General features: G+C 43.9%; 33 non-coding genes across 33 annotated transcripts; all 33 read left to right on the forward strand.

Annotated features, from left to right (window-relative positions):
* Positions 1-62: 62 nt before the first annotated feature.
* Positions 63-136, forward strand: trnat-agu (transfer RNA threonine (anticodon AGU)). Its single transcript has one exon. It is a non-coding gene; the product is annotated as a tRNA-Thr (tRNA).
* Positions 137-433: 297 nt separating this feature from the next.
* On the forward strand, positions 434-507 carry trnat-cgu (transfer RNA threonine (anticodon CGU)). Its single transcript has one exon. It is a non-coding gene; the product is annotated as a tRNA-Thr (tRNA).
* Positions 508-737: 230 nt separating this feature from the next.
* trnat-agu (transfer RNA threonine (anticodon AGU)) lies at positions 738-811 on the forward strand. The gene has a single exon. It is a non-coding gene; the product is annotated as a tRNA-Thr (tRNA).
* A 732-nt stretch (positions 812-1543) lies between these two features.
* On the forward strand, positions 1544-1617 carry trnat-ugu (transfer RNA threonine (anticodon UGU)). The gene has a single exon. It is a non-coding gene; the product is annotated as a tRNA-Thr (tRNA).
* A 331-nt stretch (positions 1618-1948) lies between these two features.
* trnat-agu (transfer RNA threonine (anticodon AGU)) lies at positions 1949-2022 on the forward strand. Its single transcript has one exon. It is a non-coding gene; the product is annotated as a tRNA-Thr (tRNA).
* A 331-nt stretch (positions 2023-2353) lies between these two features.
* Positions 2354-2427, forward strand: trnat-ugu (transfer RNA threonine (anticodon UGU)). The gene has a single exon. It is a non-coding gene; the product is annotated as a tRNA-Thr (tRNA).
* A 706-nt stretch (positions 2428-3133) lies between these two features.
* Positions 3134-3207, forward strand: trnat-cgu (transfer RNA threonine (anticodon CGU)). The gene has a single exon. It is a non-coding gene; the product is annotated as a tRNA-Thr (tRNA).
* A 230-nt stretch (positions 3208-3437) lies between these two features.
* Positions 3438-3511, forward strand: trnat-agu (transfer RNA threonine (anticodon AGU)). The gene has a single exon. It is a non-coding gene; the product is annotated as a tRNA-Thr (tRNA).
* Positions 3512-4243: 732 nt separating this feature from the next.
* On the forward strand, positions 4244-4317 carry trnat-ugu (transfer RNA threonine (anticodon UGU)). Its single transcript has one exon. It is a non-coding gene; the product is annotated as a tRNA-Thr (tRNA).
* Positions 4318-4648: 331 nt separating this feature from the next.
* trnat-agu (transfer RNA threonine (anticodon AGU)) lies at positions 4649-4722 on the forward strand. Its single transcript has one exon. It is a non-coding gene; the product is annotated as a tRNA-Thr (tRNA).
* A 331-nt stretch (positions 4723-5053) lies between these two features.
* trnat-ugu (transfer RNA threonine (anticodon UGU)) lies at positions 5054-5127 on the forward strand. The gene has a single exon. It is a non-coding gene; the product is annotated as a tRNA-Thr (tRNA).
* Positions 5128-5458: 331 nt separating this feature from the next.
* On the forward strand, positions 5459-5532 carry trnat-agu (transfer RNA threonine (anticodon AGU)). The gene has a single exon. It is a non-coding gene; the product is annotated as a tRNA-Thr (tRNA).
* A 305-nt stretch (positions 5533-5837) lies between these two features.
* trnat-cgu (transfer RNA threonine (anticodon CGU)) lies at positions 5838-5911 on the forward strand. Its single transcript has one exon. It is a non-coding gene; the product is annotated as a tRNA-Thr (tRNA).
* Positions 5912-6141: 230 nt separating this feature from the next.
* trnat-agu (transfer RNA threonine (anticodon AGU)) lies at positions 6142-6215 on the forward strand. The gene has a single exon. It is a non-coding gene; the product is annotated as a tRNA-Thr (tRNA).
* A 732-nt stretch (positions 6216-6947) lies between these two features.
* On the forward strand, positions 6948-7021 carry trnat-agu (transfer RNA threonine (anticodon AGU)). The gene has a single exon. It is a non-coding gene; the product is annotated as a tRNA-Thr (tRNA).
* A 331-nt stretch (positions 7022-7352) lies between these two features.
* On the forward strand, positions 7353-7426 carry trnat-agu (transfer RNA threonine (anticodon AGU)). The gene has a single exon. It is a non-coding gene; the product is annotated as a tRNA-Thr (tRNA).
* Positions 7427-12905: 5479 nt separating this feature from the next.
* trnat-cgu (transfer RNA threonine (anticodon CGU)) lies at positions 12906-12979 on the forward strand. Its single transcript has one exon. It is a non-coding gene; the product is annotated as a tRNA-Thr (tRNA).
* Positions 12980-13209: 230 nt separating this feature from the next.
* trnat-agu (transfer RNA threonine (anticodon AGU)) lies at positions 13210-13283 on the forward strand. The gene has a single exon. It is a non-coding gene; the product is annotated as a tRNA-Thr (tRNA).
* A 330-nt stretch (positions 13284-13613) lies between these two features.
* Positions 13614-13687, forward strand: trnat-agu (transfer RNA threonine (anticodon AGU)). The gene has a single exon. It is a non-coding gene; the product is annotated as a tRNA-Thr (tRNA).
* Positions 13688-14019: 332 nt separating this feature from the next.
* On the forward strand, positions 14020-14093 carry trnat-agu (transfer RNA threonine (anticodon AGU)). Its single transcript has one exon. It is a non-coding gene; the product is annotated as a tRNA-Thr (tRNA).
* A 331-nt stretch (positions 14094-14424) lies between these two features.
* On the forward strand, positions 14425-14498 carry trnat-agu (transfer RNA threonine (anticodon AGU)). The gene has a single exon. It is a non-coding gene; the product is annotated as a tRNA-Thr (tRNA).
* A 306-nt stretch (positions 14499-14804) lies between these two features.
* Positions 14805-14878, forward strand: trnat-cgu (transfer RNA threonine (anticodon CGU)). The gene has a single exon. It is a non-coding gene; the product is annotated as a tRNA-Thr (tRNA).
* Positions 14879-15108: 230 nt separating this feature from the next.
* On the forward strand, positions 15109-15182 carry trnat-agu (transfer RNA threonine (anticodon AGU)). The gene has a single exon. It is a non-coding gene; the product is annotated as a tRNA-Thr (tRNA).
* A 331-nt stretch (positions 15183-15513) lies between these two features.
* trnat-agu (transfer RNA threonine (anticodon AGU)) lies at positions 15514-15587 on the forward strand. The gene has a single exon. It is a non-coding gene; the product is annotated as a tRNA-Thr (tRNA).
* Positions 15588-15919: 332 nt separating this feature from the next.
* On the forward strand, positions 15920-15993 carry trnas-aga (transfer RNA serine (anticodon AGA)). The gene has a single exon. It is a non-coding gene; the product is annotated as a tRNA-Ser (tRNA).
* A 323-nt stretch (positions 15994-16316) lies between these two features.
* On the forward strand, positions 16317-16390 carry trnat-agu (transfer RNA threonine (anticodon AGU)). Its single transcript has one exon. It is a non-coding gene; the product is annotated as a tRNA-Thr (tRNA).
* Positions 16391-16722: 332 nt separating this feature from the next.
* Positions 16723-16796, forward strand: trnat-agu (transfer RNA threonine (anticodon AGU)). The gene has a single exon. It is a non-coding gene; the product is annotated as a tRNA-Thr (tRNA).
* A 323-nt stretch (positions 16797-17119) lies between these two features.
* On the forward strand, positions 17120-17193 carry trnat-ugu (transfer RNA threonine (anticodon UGU)). The gene has a single exon. It is a non-coding gene; the product is annotated as a tRNA-Thr (tRNA).
* A 609-nt stretch (positions 17194-17802) lies between these two features.
* On the forward strand, positions 17803-17876 carry trnat-agu (transfer RNA threonine (anticodon AGU)). The gene has a single exon. It is a non-coding gene; the product is annotated as a tRNA-Thr (tRNA).
* Positions 17877-18182: 306 nt separating this feature from the next.
* trnat-cgu (transfer RNA threonine (anticodon CGU)) lies at positions 18183-18256 on the forward strand. The gene has a single exon. It is a non-coding gene; the product is annotated as a tRNA-Thr (tRNA).
* A 230-nt stretch (positions 18257-18486) lies between these two features.
* On the forward strand, positions 18487-18560 carry trnat-agu (transfer RNA threonine (anticodon AGU)). The gene has a single exon. It is a non-coding gene; the product is annotated as a tRNA-Thr (tRNA).
* A 331-nt stretch (positions 18561-18891) lies between these two features.
* Positions 18892-18965, forward strand: trnat-agu (transfer RNA threonine (anticodon AGU)). Its single transcript has one exon. It is a non-coding gene; the product is annotated as a tRNA-Thr (tRNA).
* A 331-nt stretch (positions 18966-19296) lies between these two features.
* Positions 19297-19370, forward strand: trnat-agu (transfer RNA threonine (anticodon AGU)). The gene has a single exon. It is a non-coding gene; the product is annotated as a tRNA-Thr (tRNA).
* The last annotated feature ends 316 nt before the right edge of the window (positions 19371-19686 follow it).

Raw genomic sequence — 19686 nt, forward strand, 5'->3', positions numbered from 1 at the left:
AAAATGCTGATTTGCTGCAGGAATAAATGGCATTTTAAACTAAACAAATTAGGTGAAGAGGAGGTGCTGTGGCTTAGCTGGTCAAAGTGCCTGTCTAGTAAACAGGAGATCCTGGGTTCAAATCCCAGCAGCGCCTTCCATTCAGCTGTCGTGGGCAGCTGTGTCTTTAGTGACAAAGTGACCACAAGGGTTTTCTGACTTTGCAGTCAAACTGGATGCTCATAGTTAACCCTACATTACTACTCAAACTGATACTTTACAATACATGAAACTGGACTGAATCAAAATTCTTAAACTTGGACTAACACACAGATAATAATATAATAAGTGAGATATGATAGACACAGTCAAGATACATTAAAAAAAGGCTAATTTGCTGCAGGAATAAATGGCATTTTAAACTAAACAAGTCAACCAAGCTATGTTTAGAGGAGGCGCTGTGGCTTAGCTGGTCAAAGTACCTGTCTCGTAAACAGGAGATCCTGGGCTCAAATCCCAGCAGTGCCTTGTATTCAGCCGTAGATGACAGCTGTGTCTTTAGTGACAAAGTGACCACAAATCAAAGTTCTCAAACTCGGACTAACACAGAGATAATAGGACTTGGAATCGACTTACTCCTGCATGTTTACATTCAATCAGAACCAGAGATATAATAGACATAGTTAAGAACCATTCAAAATGCTGATTTGCTGCAGGAATAAATGGCATTTTAAACTAAACAAGTTATGTGAAAAGGAGGTGCTGTGGCTTAGCTGCTCAAAGTGCCTGTCTAGTAAACAGGAGATCCTGGGTTCAAATCCCAGCAGCGCCTTGAATTCAGTGTAGAGGGCAGCTGTGTCTTTAGTGACGACATGAACAGAAGGTTTTTCTGACTTTGCACTCAAACAAGTCAAACTGGATGCTCATAGTTAACCCGACATTACTACTCAAACTGACACTTTACAATACATGAAACATGATTGAATCAAAGTTGTCAAACTTGGACTAACACAGAGATAATAGGACTTGGAATCGACTTACTCCTGCATGTTTACATTCAATCAGAACCAGAGATATAATAGACATAGTTAAGATCCATTCAAAATGCTGATTTGCTGCAGGAATAAATGGCATTTTAAACTAAACAAGTTACGTGAAAAGGAGGTGGTCAAAGCTGGTCAAAGTACCTGTCTTGTAAACAGGAGATCCTGGGTTCAAATCCCAGCAGCACCTTGCATTCAGCCATAGAGGGCAGCTGTGTCTTTAGTGACAAAGTGATCACAAGGGTTTTCTGACTTTGCAGTCAAACAGTCAAACTAGATGCTCATAGTTAACCCTACATTACTACTCAAACTGATACTTTACAATACATGAAACTGGATTGAATCAAAGTTCTCAAACTTGGACTAACACAGAGATAGTAGGACTTGGAATCGACTTACTCCTGCATGTTTACATTCAATCAGAACCAGAGATATAATAGACATAGTTAAGATCCATTCAAAATGCTGATTTGCTGCAGGAATAAATGGCATTTTAAACTAAACAAGTTATATGAACAGGAGGTGCTGTGGCTTAGCTGGTCAAAGTGCCTGTCTTGTAAACAGGAGATCCTGGGTTCAAATCCCAGCAGCACCTTGCATTCAGCCATAGAGGGCAGCTGTGTCTTTAGTGACAAAGTGATCACAAGGGTTTTCTGACTTTGCAGTCAAACAGTCAAACTAGATGCTCATAGTTAACCCTACATTACTACTCAAACTGATACTTTACAATACATGAAACTGCACTGAATCAAAATTCTCATACTTCGACTAACACAGAGATAATAGGACTTGGAATCGACTTACTCCTGCATGTTTACATTCAATCAGAACCAGACATATAATAGACATAGTTAAGAACCATTCAAAATGCTGATTTGCTGCAGGAATAAATGGCATTTTAAACTAAACAAGTTATGTGAAAAGGAGGTGCTGTGTCTTAGCTGGTCAAAGTGCCTGTCTAGTAAACAGGAGATCCTGGGTTCAAATCCCAGCAGCGCCTTTCATTCAGCCATAGAGGGCAGCTGTGTCTTTAGTGACAAAGTGATCACAAGGGTTTTCTGACTTTGCAGTCAAACAGTCAAACTAGATGCTCATAGTTAACCCTACATTACTAGTCAAACTGATACTTTACAATACATGAAACTGGATTGAATCAAAGTTCTCAAACTTGGACTAACACAGAGATAGTAGGACTTGGAATCGACTTACTCCTGCATGTTTACATTCAATCAGAACCAGAGATATAATAGACATAGTTAAGATCCATTCAAAATGCTGATTTGCTGCAGGAATAAATGGCATTTTAAACTAAACAAGTTATCTGAACAGGAGGTGCTGTGGCTTAGCTGGTCAAAGTGCCTGTCTTGTAAACAGGAGATCCTGGGTTCAAATCCCAGCAGCACCTTGCATTCAGCCATAGAGGGCAGCTGTGTCTTTAGTGACAAAGTGATCACAAGGGTTTTCTGACTTTGCAGTCAAACAGTCAAACTAGATGCTCATAGTTAACCCTACATTACTACTCAAACTGATACTTTACAACACATGAAACTGGATTGAATCAAAGTTCTCAAACTTGGACTAACACAGAGATAGTAGGACTTGGAATCGACTTACTCCTGCATTTTTACATTCAATCAGAACCAGAGATATAATAGACATAGTTAAGATCCATTCAAAATGCTGATTTGCTGCAGGAATAAATGGCATTTTAAACTAAACAAGTTACGTGAAAAGGAGGTGGTCAAAGCTGGTCAAAGTACCTGTCTTGTAAACAGGAGATCCTGGGTTCAAATCCCAGCAGCACCTTGCATTCAGCCATAGAGGGCAGCTGTGTCTTTAGTGACAAAGTGACCACAAGGGTTTTCTGACTTTGCAGTCAAACAGTCAAACTGGATGCTCATAGTTAACCCTACATTACTACTCAAACTGATACTTTACAATACATGAAACTGGACTGAATCAAAATTCTTAAACTTGGACTAACACACAGATAATAATATAATAAGTGAGATATGATAGACACAGTCAAGATACATTAAAAAAAGGCTAATTTGCTGCAGGAATAAATGGCATTTTAAACTAAACAAGTCAACCAAGCTATGTTTAGAGGAGGCGCTGTGGCTTAGCTGGTCAAAGTACCTGTCTCGTAAACAGGAGATCCTGGGCTCAAATCCCAGCAGTGCCTTGTATTCAGCCGTAGATGACAGCTGTGTCTTTAGTGACAAAGTGACCACAAATCAAAGTTCTCAAACTCGGACTAACACAGAGATAATAGGACTTGGAATCGACTTACTCCTGCATGTTTACATTCAATCAGAACCAGAGATATAATAGACATAGTTAAGAACCATTCAAAATGCTGATTTGCTGCAGGAATAAATGGCATTTTAAACTAAACAAGTTATGTGAAAAGGAGGTGCTGTGGCTTAGCTGCTCAAAGTGCCTGTCTAGTAAACAGGAGATCCTGGGTTCAAATCCCAGCAGCGCCTTGAATTCAGTGTAGAGGGCAGCTGTGTCTTTAGTGACGACATGAACAGAAGGTTTTTCTGACTTTGCACTCAAACAAGTCAAACTGGATGCTCATAGTTAACCCGACATTACTACTCAAACTGACACTTTACAATACATGAAACATGATTGAATCAAAGTTGTCAAACTTGGACTAACACAGAGATAATAGGACTTGGAATCGACTTACTCCTGCATGTTTACATTCAATCAGAACCAGAGATATAATAGACATAGTTAAGATCCATTCAAAATGCTGATTTGCTGCAGGAATAAATGGCATTTTAAACTAAACAAGTTACGTGAAAAGGAGGTGGTCAAAGCTGGTCAAAGTACCTGTCATGTAAACAGGAGATCCTGGGTTCAAATCCCAGCAGCACCTTGCATTCAGCCATAGAGGGCAGCTGTGTCTTTAGTGACAAAGTGATCACAAGGGTTTTCTGACTTTGCAGTCAAACAGTCAAACTAGATGCTCATAGTTAACCCTACATTACTACTCAAACTGATACTTTACAATACATGAAACTGGATTGAATCAAAGTTCTCAAACTTGGACTAACACAGAGATAGTAGGACTTGGAATCGACTTACTCCTGCATGTTTACATTCAATCAGAACCAGAGATATAATAGACATAGTTAAGATCCATTCAAAATGCTGATTTGCTGCAGGAATAAATGGCATTTTAAACTAAACAAGTTATATGAACAGGAGGTGCTGTGGCTTAGCTGGTCAAAGTGCCTGTCTTGTAAACAGGAGATCCTGGGTTCAAATCCCAGCAGCACCTTGCATTCAGCCATAGAGGGCAGCTGTGTCTTTAGTGACAAAGTGATCACAAGGGTTTTCTGACTTTGCAGTCAAACAGTCAAACTAGATGCTCATAGTTAACCCTACATTACTACTCAAACTGATACTTTACAATACATGAAACTGGATTGAATCAAAGTTCTCAAACTTGGACTAACACAGAGATAGTAGGACTTGGAATCGACTTACTCCTGCATGTTTACATTCAATCAGAACCAGAGATATAATAGACATAGTTAAGATCCATTCAAAATGCTGATTTGCTGCAGGAATAAATGGCATTTTAAACTAAACAAGTTACGTGAAAAGGAGGTGCTGTGGCTTAGCTGGTCAAAGTGCCTGTCTAGTAAACAGGAGATCCTGGGTTCAAATCCCAGCAGCACCTTGCATTCAGCCATAGAGGGCAGCTGTGTCTTTAGTGACAAAGTGATCACAAGGGTTTTCTGACTTTGCAGTCAAACAGTCAAACTAGATGCTCATAGTTAACCCTACATTACTACTCAAACTGATACTTTACAATACATGAAACTGGGTTGAATCAAAGTTCTCAAACTTGGACTAACACAGAGATAGTAGGACTTGGAATCGACTTACTCCTGCATGTTTACATTCAATCAGAACCAGAGATATAATAGACATAGTTAAGATCCATTCAAAATGCTGATTTGCTGCAGGAATAAATGGCATTTTAAACTAAACAAGTTATGTGAACAGGAGGTGCTGTGGCTTAGCTGGTCAAAGTGCCTGTCTTGTAAACAGGAGATCCTGGGTTCAAATCCCAGCAGCGCCTTGCATTCAGCCATAGAGGGCAGCTGTGTCTTTAGTGACAAAGTGATCACAAGGGTTTTCTGACTTTGCAGTCAAACAGTCAAACTAGATGCTCATAGTTAACCCTACATTACTACTCAAACTGATACTTTACAACACATGAAACTGGATTGAATCAAAGTTCTCAAACTTGGACTAACACAGAGATAGTAGGACTTGGAATCGACTTACTCCTGCATGTTTACATTCAATCAGAACCAGACATATAATAGACATAGTTAAGATCCATTCAAAATGCTGATTTGCTGCAGGAATAAATGGCATTTTAAACTAAACAAATTAGGTGAAAAGGAGGTGCTGTGGCTTAGCTGGTCAAAGTGCCTGTCTAGTAAACAGGAGATCCTGGGTTCAAATCCCAGCAGCGCCTTCCATTCAGCTGTCGTGGGCAGCTGTGTCTTTAGTGACAAAGTGACCACAAGGGTTTTCTGACTTTGCAGTCAAACAGTCAAACTGGATGCTCATAGTTAACCCTACATTACTACTCAAACTGATACTTTACAATACATGAAACTGGACTGAATCAAAATTCTTAAACTTGGACTAACACACAGATAATAATATAATAAGTGAGATATGATAGACACAGTCAAGATACATTAAAAAAAGGCTAATTTGCTGCAGGAATAAATGGCATTTTAAACTAAACAAGTCAACCAAGCTATGTTTAGAGGAGGCGCTGTGGCTTAGCTGGTCAAAGTACCTGTCTCGTAAACAGGAGATCCTGGGCTCAAATCCCAGCAGTGCCTTGTATTCAGCCGTAGATGACAGCTGTGTCTTTAGTGACAAAGTGACCACAAATCAAAGTTCTCAAACTCGGACTAACACAGAGATAATAGGACTTGGAATCGACTTACTCCTGCATGTTTACATTCAATCAGAACCAGAGATATAATAGACATAGTTAAGAACCATTCAAAATGCTGATTTGCTGCAGGAATAAATGGCATTTTAAACTAAACAAGTTATGTGAAAAGGAGGTGCTGTGGCTTAGCTGCTCAAAGTGCCTGTCTAGTAAACAGAAGATCCTGGGTTCAAATCCCAGCAGCGCCTTGAATTCAGTGTAGAGGGCAGCTGTGTCTTTAGTGACGACATGAACAGAAGGTTTTTCTGACTTTGCACTCAAACAAGTCAAACTGGATGCTCATTGTTAACCCGACATTACTACTCAAACTGACACTTTACAATACATGAAACATGATTGAATCAAAGTTGTCAAACTTGGACTAACACAGAGATAATAGGACTTGGAATCGACTTACTCCTGCATGTTTACATTCAATCAGAACCAGAGATATAATAGACATAGTTAAGATCCATTCAAAATGCTGATTTGCTGCAGGAATAAATGGCATTTTAAACTAAACAAGTTACGTGAAAAGGAGGTGGTCAAAGCTGGTCAAAGTACCTGTCTTGTAAACAGGAGATCCTGGGTTCAAATCCCAGCAGCACCTTGCATTCAGCCATAGAGGGCAGCTGTGTCTTTAGTGACAAAGTGATCACAAGGGTTTTCTGACTTTGCAGTCAAACAGTCAAACTAGATGCTCATAGTTAACCCTACATTACTACTCAAACTGATACTTTACAATACATGAAACTGGATTGAATCAAAGTTCTCAAACTTGGACTAACACAGAGATAGTAGGACTTGGAATCGACTTACTCCTGCATGTTTACATTCAATCAGAACCAGAGATATAATAGACATAGTTAAGATCCATTCAAAATGCTGATTTGCTGCAGGAATAAATGGCATTTTAAACTAAACAAGTTATGTGAAAAGGAGGTGCTGTGGCTTAGCTGGTCAAAGTGCCTGTCTAGTAAACAGGAGATCCTGGGTTCAAATCCCAGCAGCGCCTTGCATTCAGCCATAGAGGGCAGCTGTGTCTTTAGTGACAAAGTGATCACAAGGGTTTTCTGACTTTGCAGTCAAACAGTCAAACTAGATGCTAATAGTTAACCCTACATTACTACTCAAACTGATACTTTACAATACATGAAACTGGATTGAATCAAAGTTCTCAAACTTGGACTAACACAGAGATAGTAGGACTTGGAATCGACTTACTCCTGCATGTTTACATTCAATCAGAACCAGAGATATAATAGACATAGTTAAGATCCATTCAAAATGCTTATTTGCTGCAGGAATAAATGGCATTTTAAACTAAACAAGTTATGTGAAAAGGAGGTGCTGTGGCTTAGCTGGTCAAAGTGCCTGTCTAGTAAACAGGAGATCCTGGGTTCAAATCCCAGCAGCGCCTTCCATTCAGCTGTCGTGGGCAGCTGTGTCTTTATTGACAAAGTGACCACAAGGGTTTTCTGACTTTGCAGTCAAACAAGTTAAACTGGATGCTCATAGTTAACCCTACATTACTACTCAAACTGATACTTTACAATACATGAAACTGGACTGAATCAAAATTCTTAAACTTGGACTAACACACAGATAATAATATAATAAGTGAGATATGATAGACACAGTCAAGATACTGTAACGTCGGCGCACACACAGTAGGCAGCAGACGTATCTCTTTTAACAAGACGACTCTTTATTCAGTCATGAACACGGGTTGATGTTTCGGCCGCAACCCACGCCTCCAGAACATGAACACACTTCCATAAGTTCCTGACCACAACAACAGACTTCGCGCATGCGCAAAACACATGGAATCACTCGTAAAAAACCTTAAAGGAACAGTAACAGTTTTGTCAACACACACATTGAAAATGCAACTAACACATGCCTTTCAGGATTGTTACACAGCCCCCCCAACAGTTAGTTCCTCGTCCCCGAGGGAACAATAAAGTCCCTGAAGCGTGGGGGTAACTGACGCGGCCTCCTAGGCCGTCTAGGACTGGCAGAGGGGTCAGGGAACCCCCTAGACTGGGGAGTTGGGCTACCCAGGGAGAAAGACGGTTCATTCTGTGGGCTCATGACCACCGGAGCAGGAGGGGGCGGAGGCCGTCCTTCTGAAAAGGCAGGAAGAGAATGTCCTCTGTATGGTGCCAGTCTGTCTCTATGCAGGACCACTCTTCTGCCTCTAGGTGGTAACTGCACACGGTAGACCACTTCCCCCACCCTCTCTAACACTCTGCAGGGCCCCACCCATTTACTGTCCAACTTGGGGCACCGTCCTTTTTTCTTTTTGGGCTGTAAACCCACACCAGTTCACCAGTGCTAAAATGCCTCCCTTTTGTGGTGACATCATAGTTCGGCTTTTGACGCATACCTGCCTTTGCTAGCTGGTCTCTGGCAAAGATGTGCGCCGTCTCCATCCGGACCTGCAATTTCCTGGCGTAGTCCGGCCCCGGTGCTGCATCTGGTGTCTCCGGTGGTACCCCAAAGGCAAGCTCCGCAGGTGTCCGCAGCTCTCTGCCCAGCATCAGCAGTGCAGGCGTGCAGGCGGTGGAGTCCTGTACAGCAGAGCGGTAGGCCAGCAGGATGAGGGGCAGGTGGACGTCCCAGTCACGCTGGTGCTCGGCCGTCAGGATGGCTAGCTGCTGGCCCAGGGTCCGATTAAATCGCTCCACAAGGCCATCGCTCTGGGGATGCAGTGGGGTGGTGCGGGTTTTGTGCATGTCCAGGCGTTCGCACATGGCAGCAAACACACGAGACTCGAAATTTCTGCCCTGGTCACTGTGTATGGTACCTGCAGTGCCAAACCGGCTGAACATCCCCTCCACCAAGGCGTCCGCCACCGTCTCCGCCTCCTGATCTGGAATGGCATAAGCTTCTGGCCACTTGGTGAAATAGTCCATTGCTGCTAAGACATAGCGGTTCCCCCGATCCGAGCAGGGAAAAGGGCCCATGATGTCCACAGCAACCCTTTCCATCGGTGCGCCTGCTGGTTGTTGCTGGAGCTGTGCACGTGACTGGTCCAGGGGCCCTTTGTGAAAGGAGCAGGCGTCGCAGCTGCGGCAGAAGTCCTCCACATCCCTTCGCTGCAGGCCCCAGTAGTAACTCTGGCGCAGACGGCGGAGGGTCTTAGTAACACCGAAGTGTCCTGCACCTGCACCCCCATGGCAACTCTCCAGTACAACTGTCCTCAGCGCTCTTGGAACCACAACTTGCCACCTCTCCTCCCCCATGGAAGGGTCCCGCCACGCCCGCTGCAGCACGCCTTCTTTCAGCCGAAGTGTCTCAAACTTAGCCCACAGACCCTTAGCAGCGATGGAGAGCCCCGTGATGTCACTCCATGGTGGCCTCTGTCCGACCTCGAGCCACTGTAACACCGGCTGTAGATCGGGGTCGTTCTCCTGCTGTGTCCTCCATTCTGGCGTGTCCACCACTTGCAGCATTCTGCATGAGAGCTGGGCTGGGTTTTCAGGCTGTGTGAGCTCATTTTCCCTCTCCTCTCGCTTCTCGCAGTAGCGACAGCCCTCTGTAGCACACGGGCGGCGGGACAGCGCGTCCGCATTTGAGTGTTGTGCACCTGCCCTGTGCGCCACAGTGAAGTCGAAGGTCTGCAGTTCTTCTAGCCAGCGGGCCACCTGCCCCTCTGGCTCTCTGAAAGACATGAGCCACTGCAGGGCAGCGTGATCAGTCCGGACAACAAAGGGTGCCCCACACAGGTAATATTTAAAATGTCTCACAGCCGTCACAACAGCTAGGAGCTCCCGCCGTGTGACGCAGTAACGCCGCTCACTTTTGTTGAGTATCCGGCTGAAGTACGCCACCACCTTCTCTCCGTCCGGTCCCACCTGCGACAGCACGGCTCCCAGTCCAACATTACTGGCGTCCGTGTCCAGGACGAAAGGCAGGGCGGGGTCAGGTGGTACTAGAACAGGGGACTCAGTCAAGGCTCTCCGGAGGGTGTCAAACGCCTGCTGGCACTCTGGGCTCCAGCTGAACACACAGTCCTTCTGCAGTAGGCGAAAGAGTGGCGCCGCGATGGACGAAAACCCCCGCACGAACCTCCTGTAATAAGAAGCCAGACCCAGGAAGCTCTTCAGTTGGGTCTGGTCTGCGGGGGTGGGCCAGTCTCTGATGGCACTTATCTTCTCCTCCAGCATGCCGATGCCCTCTTGGCCCAGTTTGTGACCCAGGAACTCTACCTCTCTCCGCAGGAAGTGACACTTGTCAGGGTGCAGCTTCAAGCCTGCAGCTGCCACCCTACCCAGCACCTGTCGCAGGGAGTCCAGGGCCTCTTCAAACGATCTCCCGTGGACGAGGAGGTCGTCCAAGTAGACAAGGCACTGTTGACGTGGGACCCCAGCCAGCACACTGTCCATCAGTCTCACGAAGGTGGCTGGAGCATTACAGAGACCAAAACTCAGGACCCTGAATTGCCACAACCCCCTATTGATGCAGAAAGCTGTCTTTGGCTTGGACTCTGGCGACAGCGGGACCTGCCAGTACCCACTCCGTAGGTCTAAAGTGGAGAACCAAGAGGACCCCGCCACCAAGTCGAGGGACTCATCAATTCTGGGGAGGGGGTAGGAGTCCTTTCTAGTGACCTTGTTAAGGGGTCTGTAGTCCACACAAAACCGCATCCGCGTACTGTTCTTTTTGGGGACCATCACCACCGCGGAGGCCCATGGACTATCAGAAGGCTCAATAATCCCTGCGTTCAGCATCTCTTCCAGTTCTCTGTCAGCAGCTTCCTGTCGGGCCAGGGGGAGGCGTCTTGGTCGCACCTTAACGGGTCAAGCATCCCCAGTGTCTATAAAGTGTTCCACCATGTGCGTCAACCCCACCTCCCCATCTTTGAGGGCGAAAATGTCTCTAAATTCCAGCAGCACCTGCCACAGTTTATCCTGCTGTTGTTGAGTTAGCCCCTCACAGTTTTTAGCCCAGATGCACCTCACAGCAGCGACCCGCTCCTCTTCTCCCTCTGCAACTGGGAACTCAGCTGGCAGCTGCATGGTGGTATCTGCAGTGTTGGCTGCCGGTGCAGCTGTCCTCAAGTGCTCTGGAAGGGGAGTTAACTGTACCCCATGCCCCCCTGGAAACGTTAGCGAGCCGGTCCCCAAGTCCAGGATGCCACCCACAGCGCGTAGGAAGTCCAGGCCGAGGATGCAGGCGTCCTGTACTTCAGCAACCCATGCAGCAAAAGGAATAGTTAGGTCCCCAACCTTAAACTGGATCACACACCTCCCTTTAATTGGGGCCAGGTCACCGGTTACTGTCTTCAAGCGCACGGTCGTAGCCTCCACAGGAACCCCCACAGGAACAATGTCTGGTCGCACAAGCGTCGCATTAGATCCCGTGTCCACCAGGGCTGTACACGATGTACCTCCTACAGTCACCGGAACATGGCAAAAGTCCCCTACTTGAGTCCAGCCCACAGCGATGACTTGGCTTGGTGGAGGTGGTGACAGTGCAGGGGTAGTCCGGGCCCGTGCGTTCCCACTTACACGGGCCCCCTGCCGTTTCCCTGCGCCGCGGCAACCCTGGGGCAGTCCCTGAGCAGATGTCCGGTCTGTCCACACCCCCAACAGTTCTGTGTGCGGCGCCGTGAACGTGCGTCTGGAGCTCTCACCTGCAGGGCAGCAGCTTGGATCGCCTCCTGCGGTTCCTCCGGGGCCCTAGACCCTATGCTGAGTGTTGTCAGAGCCCTAACGACAGGTGATCCCTCAGTCTCACCAAAATCCCTGTTCAGCATCTCCCGCTCAACAGCCAGCTCCAGTGCTTCATTCAGCGTGGTAGGACGAGCGAGCAGCGTGTGGACCCGGAGATCTTTAGGGCTGAGCGCCTGCAGGAACTGGTCTCTCGCGAGCTCTCGCTGCACCGCTGGTGGCATAGTCTCATATGCACGCTTGCACATGTACTCAATATCGCTTGCAAGAATGCGGAGGGGCTCACCAGGCCGTCTGCGTCTGTTATGGAACTCAGAACGCAGCAATACAGGCTGTCCATACTGCCCAAAACGTCTCTGAAGTGCCCCTACCAGGGCACCGTAGTCGCCTCTCTCCTCCCGGCTCAGCAGCAGCAAACATGAAGCAGCATCCTCCGTCAGGCACAGAGCAAGTTGCAGTGCTCTGTGTTCATCAGTCCAGCCAACAGCATCAGCTAACAGTTCAAACTGGGCTATGAACACCTCCCACGCCGTTTTTCCATTAAACTTAGGTGTTTTAACGTTCACCGGAGCTCCGTGACACTGGGCGCCGCCATGTTTGTTTACGTCACGTGGTGTCCCGGTCGCATCGCTTCCGGATTCATGGCGGGAAAAACTGTCTCCGTGCCTCGCCAAGCCCGGGGAAAATCCAGCCTCAGCTGCGAGCCGTAGTGCAGTCTCACTTATGCGGCGTGCGTGTTGACGCGTTCGCACATCCATGTCCTCCATGTCCTCCTCCTCCTTCTCTCCCTTCACTCTCGCGTACATACCGGCAGATGAAAGCGGTCGTAGCTGTTAGCCGGCGCCGGTCCGAGTCACTTCTGACACCAATGTAACGTCGGCGCACACACAGTAGGCAGCAGACGTATCTCTTTTAACAAGACGACTCTTTATTCAGTCATGAACACGGGTTGATGTTTCGGCCGCAACCCACGCCTCCAGAACATGAACACACTTCCATAAGTTCCTGACCACAACAACAGACTTCGCGCATGCGCAAAACACATGGAATCACTCGTAAAAAACCTTAAAGGAACAGTAACAGTTTTGTCAACACACACATTGAAAATGCAACTAACACATGCCTTTCAGGATTGTTACAATACATTAAAAAAAGGCTATTTTGCTGCAGGAATAAATGGCATTTTAAACTAAACAAGTCAACCAAGCTATGTTTAGAGGAGGCGCTGTGGCTTAGCTGGTCAAAGTGCCTGTCTCGTAAACAGGAGATCCTGGGCTCAAATCCCAGCAGTGCCTTGTATTCAGCCGTAGATGACAGCTGTGTCTTTAGTGACAAAGTGACCACAAATCAAAGTTCTCAAACTTGGACTAACACAGAGATAATAGGACTTGGAATCGACTTACTCCTGCATGTTTACATTCAATCAGAACCAGAGATATAATAGACATAGTTAAGATCCATTCAAAATGCTGATTTGCTGCAGGAATAAATGGCATTTTAAACTAAACAAATTATGTGAAAGGGAGGTGCTGTGGCTTCGCTGGTCAAAGTGCCTGTCTAGTAAACAGGAGATCCTGGGTTCAAATCCCAGCAGCGCCTTGAATTCAGTGTAGAGGGAAGCTGTGTCTTTAGTGACAAAGTGATCACAAGGGTTTTCTGACTTTGCAGTCAAACAGTCAAACTAGATGCTCATAGTTAACCCTACATTACTACTCAAACTGATACTTTACAATACATGAAACTGGGTTGAATCAAAGTTCTCAAACTTGGACTAACACAGAGATAGTAGGACTTGGAATCGACTTACTCCTGCATGTTTACATTCAATCAGAACCAGAGATATAATAGACAAAGTTAAGATCCATTCAAAATGCTGATTTGCTGCAGGAATAAATGGCATTTTAAACTAAACAAATTATGTGAAAAGGAGGTGCTGTGGCTTAGCTGGTCAAAGTGCCTGTCTAGTAAACAGGAGATCCTGGGTTCAAATCCCAGCAGCGCCTTCCATTCAGCTGTCGTGGGCAGCTGTGTCTATAGTGACAAAGTGACCACAAGGGTTTTCTGACTTTGCAGTCAAACAAGTCAAACTGGATGCTCATAGTTAACCCTACATTACTACTCAAACTGATACTTTACAATACATGAAACTGGACTGAAACAAAATTCTCAAACTTGGACAAACACAGAGATAATAAGACTTGTAATCGACTTACTCCTGCATGTTTACATTCAATCAGAACCAGAGATATAATAGACATAGTTAAGAACCATTCAAAATGCTGATTTGCTGCAGGAATAAATGGCATTTTAAACTAAACAAGTTATGTGAAAAGGAGGTGCTGTGGCTTAGCTGGTCAAAGTGCCTGTCTAGTAAACAGGAGATCCTGGGTTCAAATCCCAGCAGCGCCTTGAATTCAGTGTAAAGGGCAGCTGTGTCTTTAGTGACGACATGAACAGAAGGTTTTTCTGACTTTGCACTCAAACAAGTCAAACTGGATGCTCATAGTTAACCCTACATTACTAGTCAAACTGACACTTTACAATACATGAAACTGCACTGAATCAAAATTCTCATACTTCGACTAACACAGAGATAATAAGACTTTGAATCGACTTACTCCTGCATGTTTACATTCAATCAGAACCAGACATATAATAGACATAGTTAAGAACCATTCAAAATGCTGATTTGCTGCAGGAATAAATGGCATTTTAAACTAAACAAGTTATGTGAAAAGGAGGTGCTGTGGCTTAGCTGGTCAAAGTGCCTGTCTAGTAAACAGGAGATCCTGGGTTCAAATCCCAGCAGCGCCTTCCATTCAGCTGTCGTGGGCAGCTGTGTCTTTAGTGACAAAGTGACCACAAGGGTTTTCTGACTTTGCAGTCAAACAAGTTAAACTGGATGCTCATAGTTAACCCTACATTACTACTCAAACTGATACTTTACAATACATGAAACTGGACTGAATCAAAATTCTTAAACTTGGACTAACACACAGATAATAATATAATAAGTGAGATATGATAGACACAGTCAAGATACATTAAAAAAAGGCTAATTTGCTGCAGGAATAAATGGCATTTTAAACTAAACAAGTCAACCAAGCTATGTTTAGAGGAGGCGCTGTGGCTTAGCTGGTCAAAGTGCCTGTCTCGTAAACAGGAGATCCTGGGCTCAAATCCCAGCAGTGCCTTGTATTCAGCCGTAGATGACAGCTGTGTCTTTAGTGACAAAGTGACCACAAATCAAAGTTCTCAAACTTGGACTAACACAGAGATAATAGGACTTGGAATCGACTTACTCCTGCATGTTTACATTCAATCAGAACCAGACATATAATAGACATAGTTAAGATCCATTCAAAATGCTGATTTGCTGCAGGAATAAATGGCATTTTAAACTAAACAAATTATGTGAAAGGGAGGTGCTGTGGCTTAGCTGGTCAAAGTGCCTGTCTAGTAAACAGGAGATCCTGGGTTCAAATCCCAGCAGCGCCTTCCATTCAGCTGTCGTGGGCAGCTGTGTCTTTAGTGACAAAGTGACCACAAGGGTTTTCTGACTTTGCAGTCAAACAGTCAAACTGGATGCTCATAGTTAACCCTACATTACTACTCAAACTGACACTTTACAATACATGAAACTGCACTGAATCAAAATTCTCATACTTCGACTAACACAGAGATAATAAGACTTTGAATCGACTTACTCCTGCATGTTTACATTCAATCAGAACCAGACATATAATAGACATAGTTAAGAACCATTCAAAATGCTGATTTGCTGCAGGAATAAATGGCATTTTAAACTAAACAAGTTATGTGAAAAGGAGGTGCTGTGGCTTAGCTGGTCAAAGTGCCTGTCTAGTAAACAGGAGATCCTGGGTTCAAATCCCAGCAGCGCCTTCCATTCAGCTGTCGTGGGCAGCTGTGTCTTTAGTGACAAAGTGACCACAAGGGTTTTCTGACTTTGCAGTCAAACAAGTCAAACTGGATGCTCATAGTTAACCCTACATTACTAGTCAAACTGACACTTTACAATACATGAAACTGCACTGAATCAAAATTCTCATACTTCGACTAACACAGAGATAATAAGACTTTGAATCGACTTACTCCTGCATGTTTACATTCAATCAGAACCAGACATATAATAGACATAGTTAAGATCCATTCAAAATGCTGATTTGCTGCAGGAATAAATGGCATTTTGAACTAAACAAATTATGTGAAAGGGAGGTGCTGTGGCTTAGCTGGTCAAAGTGCCTGTCTAGAAAACAGGAGATCCTGGGTTCAAATCCCAGCAGTGCCTTCCATTCAGCTGTCGTGGGCAGCTGTGTCTTTAGTGACAAAGTGACCACAAGGGTTTTCTGACTTTGCAGTCAAACTGGATGCTCATAGTTAACCCTACATTACTAGTCAAACTGACACTTTACAATACATGAAACTGCACTGAATCAAAATTCTCATACTTCGACTAACACAGAGATAATAAGACTTTGAATCGACTTACTCCTGCATGTTTACATTCAATCAGAACCAGACATATAATAGACATAGTTAAGAACCATTCAAAATGCTGATTTGCTGCAGGAATAAATGGCATTTTAAACTAAACAAGTTATGTGAAAAGGAGGTGCTGTGGCTTAGCTGGTCAAAGTGCCTGTCTAGTAAACAGGAGATCCTGGGTTCAAATCCCAGCAGCGCCTTCCATTCAGCTGTCGTGGGCAGCTGTGTCTTTAGTGACAAAGTGACCACAAGGGTTTTCTGACTTTGCAGTCAAACAAGTCAAACTGGATGCTCATAGTTAACCCTACATTACTAGTCAAACTGACACTTTACAATACATGAAACTGCACTGAATCAAAATTCTCATACTTCGACTAACACAGAGATAATAAGACTTTGAATCGACTTACTCCTGCATGTTTACATTCAATCAGAACCAGACATATAATAGACATAGTTAAGATCCATTCAAAATGCTGATTTGCTGCAGGAATAAATGGCATTTTAAACTAAACAAATTATGTGAAAGGGAGGTGCTGTGGCTTAGCTGGTCAAAGTGCCTGTCTAGTAAACAGGAGATCCTGGGTTCAAATCCCAGCAGTGCCTTCCATTCAGCTGTCGTGGGCAGCTGTGTCTTTAGTGACAAAGTGACCACAAGGGTTTTCTGACTTTGCAGTCAAACTGGATGCTCATAGTTAACCCTACATTACTAGTCAAACTGACACTTTACAATACATGAAACTGCACTGAATCAAAATTCTCATACTTCGACTAACACAGAGATAATAAGACTTTGAATCGACTTACTCCTGCATGTTTACATTCAATCAGAACCAGACATATAATAGACATAGTTACGAACCATTCAAAATGCTGATTTGCTGCAGGAATAAATGGCATTTTAAACTAAACAAGTTATGTGAACATGAGGTGCTGTGGCTTAGCTGGTCAAAGTGCCTGTCTTGTAAACAGGAGATCCTGGGTTCAAATCCCAGCAGCGCCTTCCATTCAGCTGTCGTGGGCAGCTGTGTCTTTAGTGACAAAGTGACCACAAGGGTTTTCTGACTTTGCAGTCAAACAAGTTAAACTGGATGCTCATAGTTAACCCTACATTACTACTCAAACTGATACTTTACAATACATGAAACTGGACTGAATCAAAATTCTTAAACTTGGACTAACACACAGATAATAATATAATAAGTGAGATATGATAGACACAGTCAAGATACATTAAAAAAAGGCTAATTTGCTGCAGGAATAAATGGCATTTTAAACTAAACAAGTCAACCAAGCTATGTTTAGAGGAGGCGCTGTGGCCTAGCTGGTCAAAGTGCCTGTTTGTAAACAGGAGATCCTGGGCTCAAATCCCAGCAGTGCCTTGTATTCAGCCGTAGGTGACAGCTGTGTCTTTAGTGACAAAGTGACCACAAATCAAAGTTCTCAAACTTGGACAAACACAGAGATAATAAGACTTGTAATCGACTTACTCCTGCATGTTTACATTCAATCAGAACCAGAGATATAATAGACATAGTTAAGAACCATTCAAAATGCTGATTTGCTGCAGGAATAAATGGCATTTTAAACTAAACAAGTTATGTGAAAAGGAGGTGCTGTGGCTTAGCTGGTCAAAGTGCCTGTCTAGTAAACAGGAGATCCTGGGTTCAAATCCCAGCAGCGCCTTCCATTCAGCTGTCGTGGGCAGCTGTGTCTTTAGTGACAAAGTGACCACAAGGGTTTTCTGACTTTGCAGTCAAACAAGTTAAACTGGATGCTCATAGTTAACCCTACATTACTACTCAAACTGATACTTTACAATACATGAAACTGGACTGAATCAAAATTCTTAAACTTGGACTAACACACAGATAATAATATAATAAGTGAGATATGATAGACACAGTCAAGATACATTAAAAAAAGGCTAATTTGCTGCAGGAATAAATGGCATTTTAAACTAAACAAGTCAACCAAGCTATGTTTAGAGGAGGTGCTGTGGCTTAGCTGGTCAAAGTGCCTGTCTCGTAAACAGGAGATCCTGGGCTCAAATCCCAGCAGTGCCTTTTATTCAGCCGTAGATGACAGCTGTGTCTTTAGTGACAAAGTGACCACAAATCAAAGTTCTCAAACTTGGACTAACACAGAGATAGTAGGACTTGGAATCGACTTACTCCTGCATGTTTACATTCAATCAGAACCAGACATATAATAGACATAGTTAAGATCCATTCAAAATGCTGATTTGCTGCAGGAATAAATGGCATTTTAAACTAAACAAATTATGTGAAAGGGAGGTGCTGTGGCTTAGCTGGTCAAAGTGCCTGTCTAGTAAACAGGAGATCCTGGGTTCAAATCCCAGCAGCGCCTTCCATTCAGCTGTCGTGGGCAGCTGTGTCTTTAGTGACAAAGTGACCACAAGGGTTTTCTGACTTTGCAGTCAAACAGTCAAACTGGATGCTCATAGCTAACCCTACATTACTACTCAAACTGACACTTTACAATACATGAAACTGCACTGAATCAAAATTCTCATACTTCGACTAACACAGAGATAATAAGACTTTGAATCGACTTACTCCTGCATGTTTACATTCAATCAGAACCAGACATATAATAGACATAGTTAAGAACCATTCAAAATGCTGATTTGCTGCAGGAATAAATGGCATTTTAAACTAAACAAGTTATGTGAAAAGGAGGTGCTGTGGCTTAGCTGGTCAAAGTGCCTGTCTAGTAAACAGGAGATCCTGGGTTCAAATCCCAGCAGCGCCTTCCATTCATGTGTCGTGGGCAGCTGTGTCTTTAGTGACAAAGTGACCACAAGGGTTTTCTGACTTTGCAGTCAAACAGTCAAACTAGATGCTCATAGTTAACCCTACATTACTACTCAAACTGATACTTTACAATACATGAAACTGGATTGAATCAAAGTTCTCAAACTTGGACTAACACAGAGATAGTAGGACTTTGAATCGACTTACTCCTGCATGTTTACATTCAATCAGAACCAGAGATATAATAGACATAGTTAAGATCCATTCAAAATGCTGATTTGCTGCAGGAATAAATGGAATTTTAAACTAAACAAATTATGTGAAAAGGAGGTGCTGTGGCTTAGCTGGTCAAAGTGCCTGTCTAGTAAACAGGAGATCCTGTGTTCAAATCCCAGCAGTGCCTTGTATTCAGCCGTAGATGACTGCTGTGTCTTTAGTGACAAAGTGACCACAAAGGTTTTCTGACTTTGCAGTCAAACTGGATGCTCATATTTAACCCTACATTACTACTCAAACTGATACTTTACAATACATGAAACTGGACTGAAACAAAATTCTCAAACTTGGACAAACACAGAGATAATAAGACTTGTAATCGACTTACTCCTGCATGTTTACATTCAATCAGAACCAGAGATATAATAGACATAGTTAAGAACCATTCAAAATGCTGATTTGCTGCAGGAATAAATGGCATTTTAAACTAAACAAGTTATGTG

The sequence above is a fragment of the Solea solea genome, chromosome 21, assembly GCF_958295425.1.
Source record: "Solea solea chromosome 21, fSolSol10.1, whole genome shotgun sequence".
Taxonomy (NCBI): Eukaryota; Metazoa; Chordata; class Actinopteri; order Pleuronectiformes; family Soleidae; genus Solea; species Solea solea.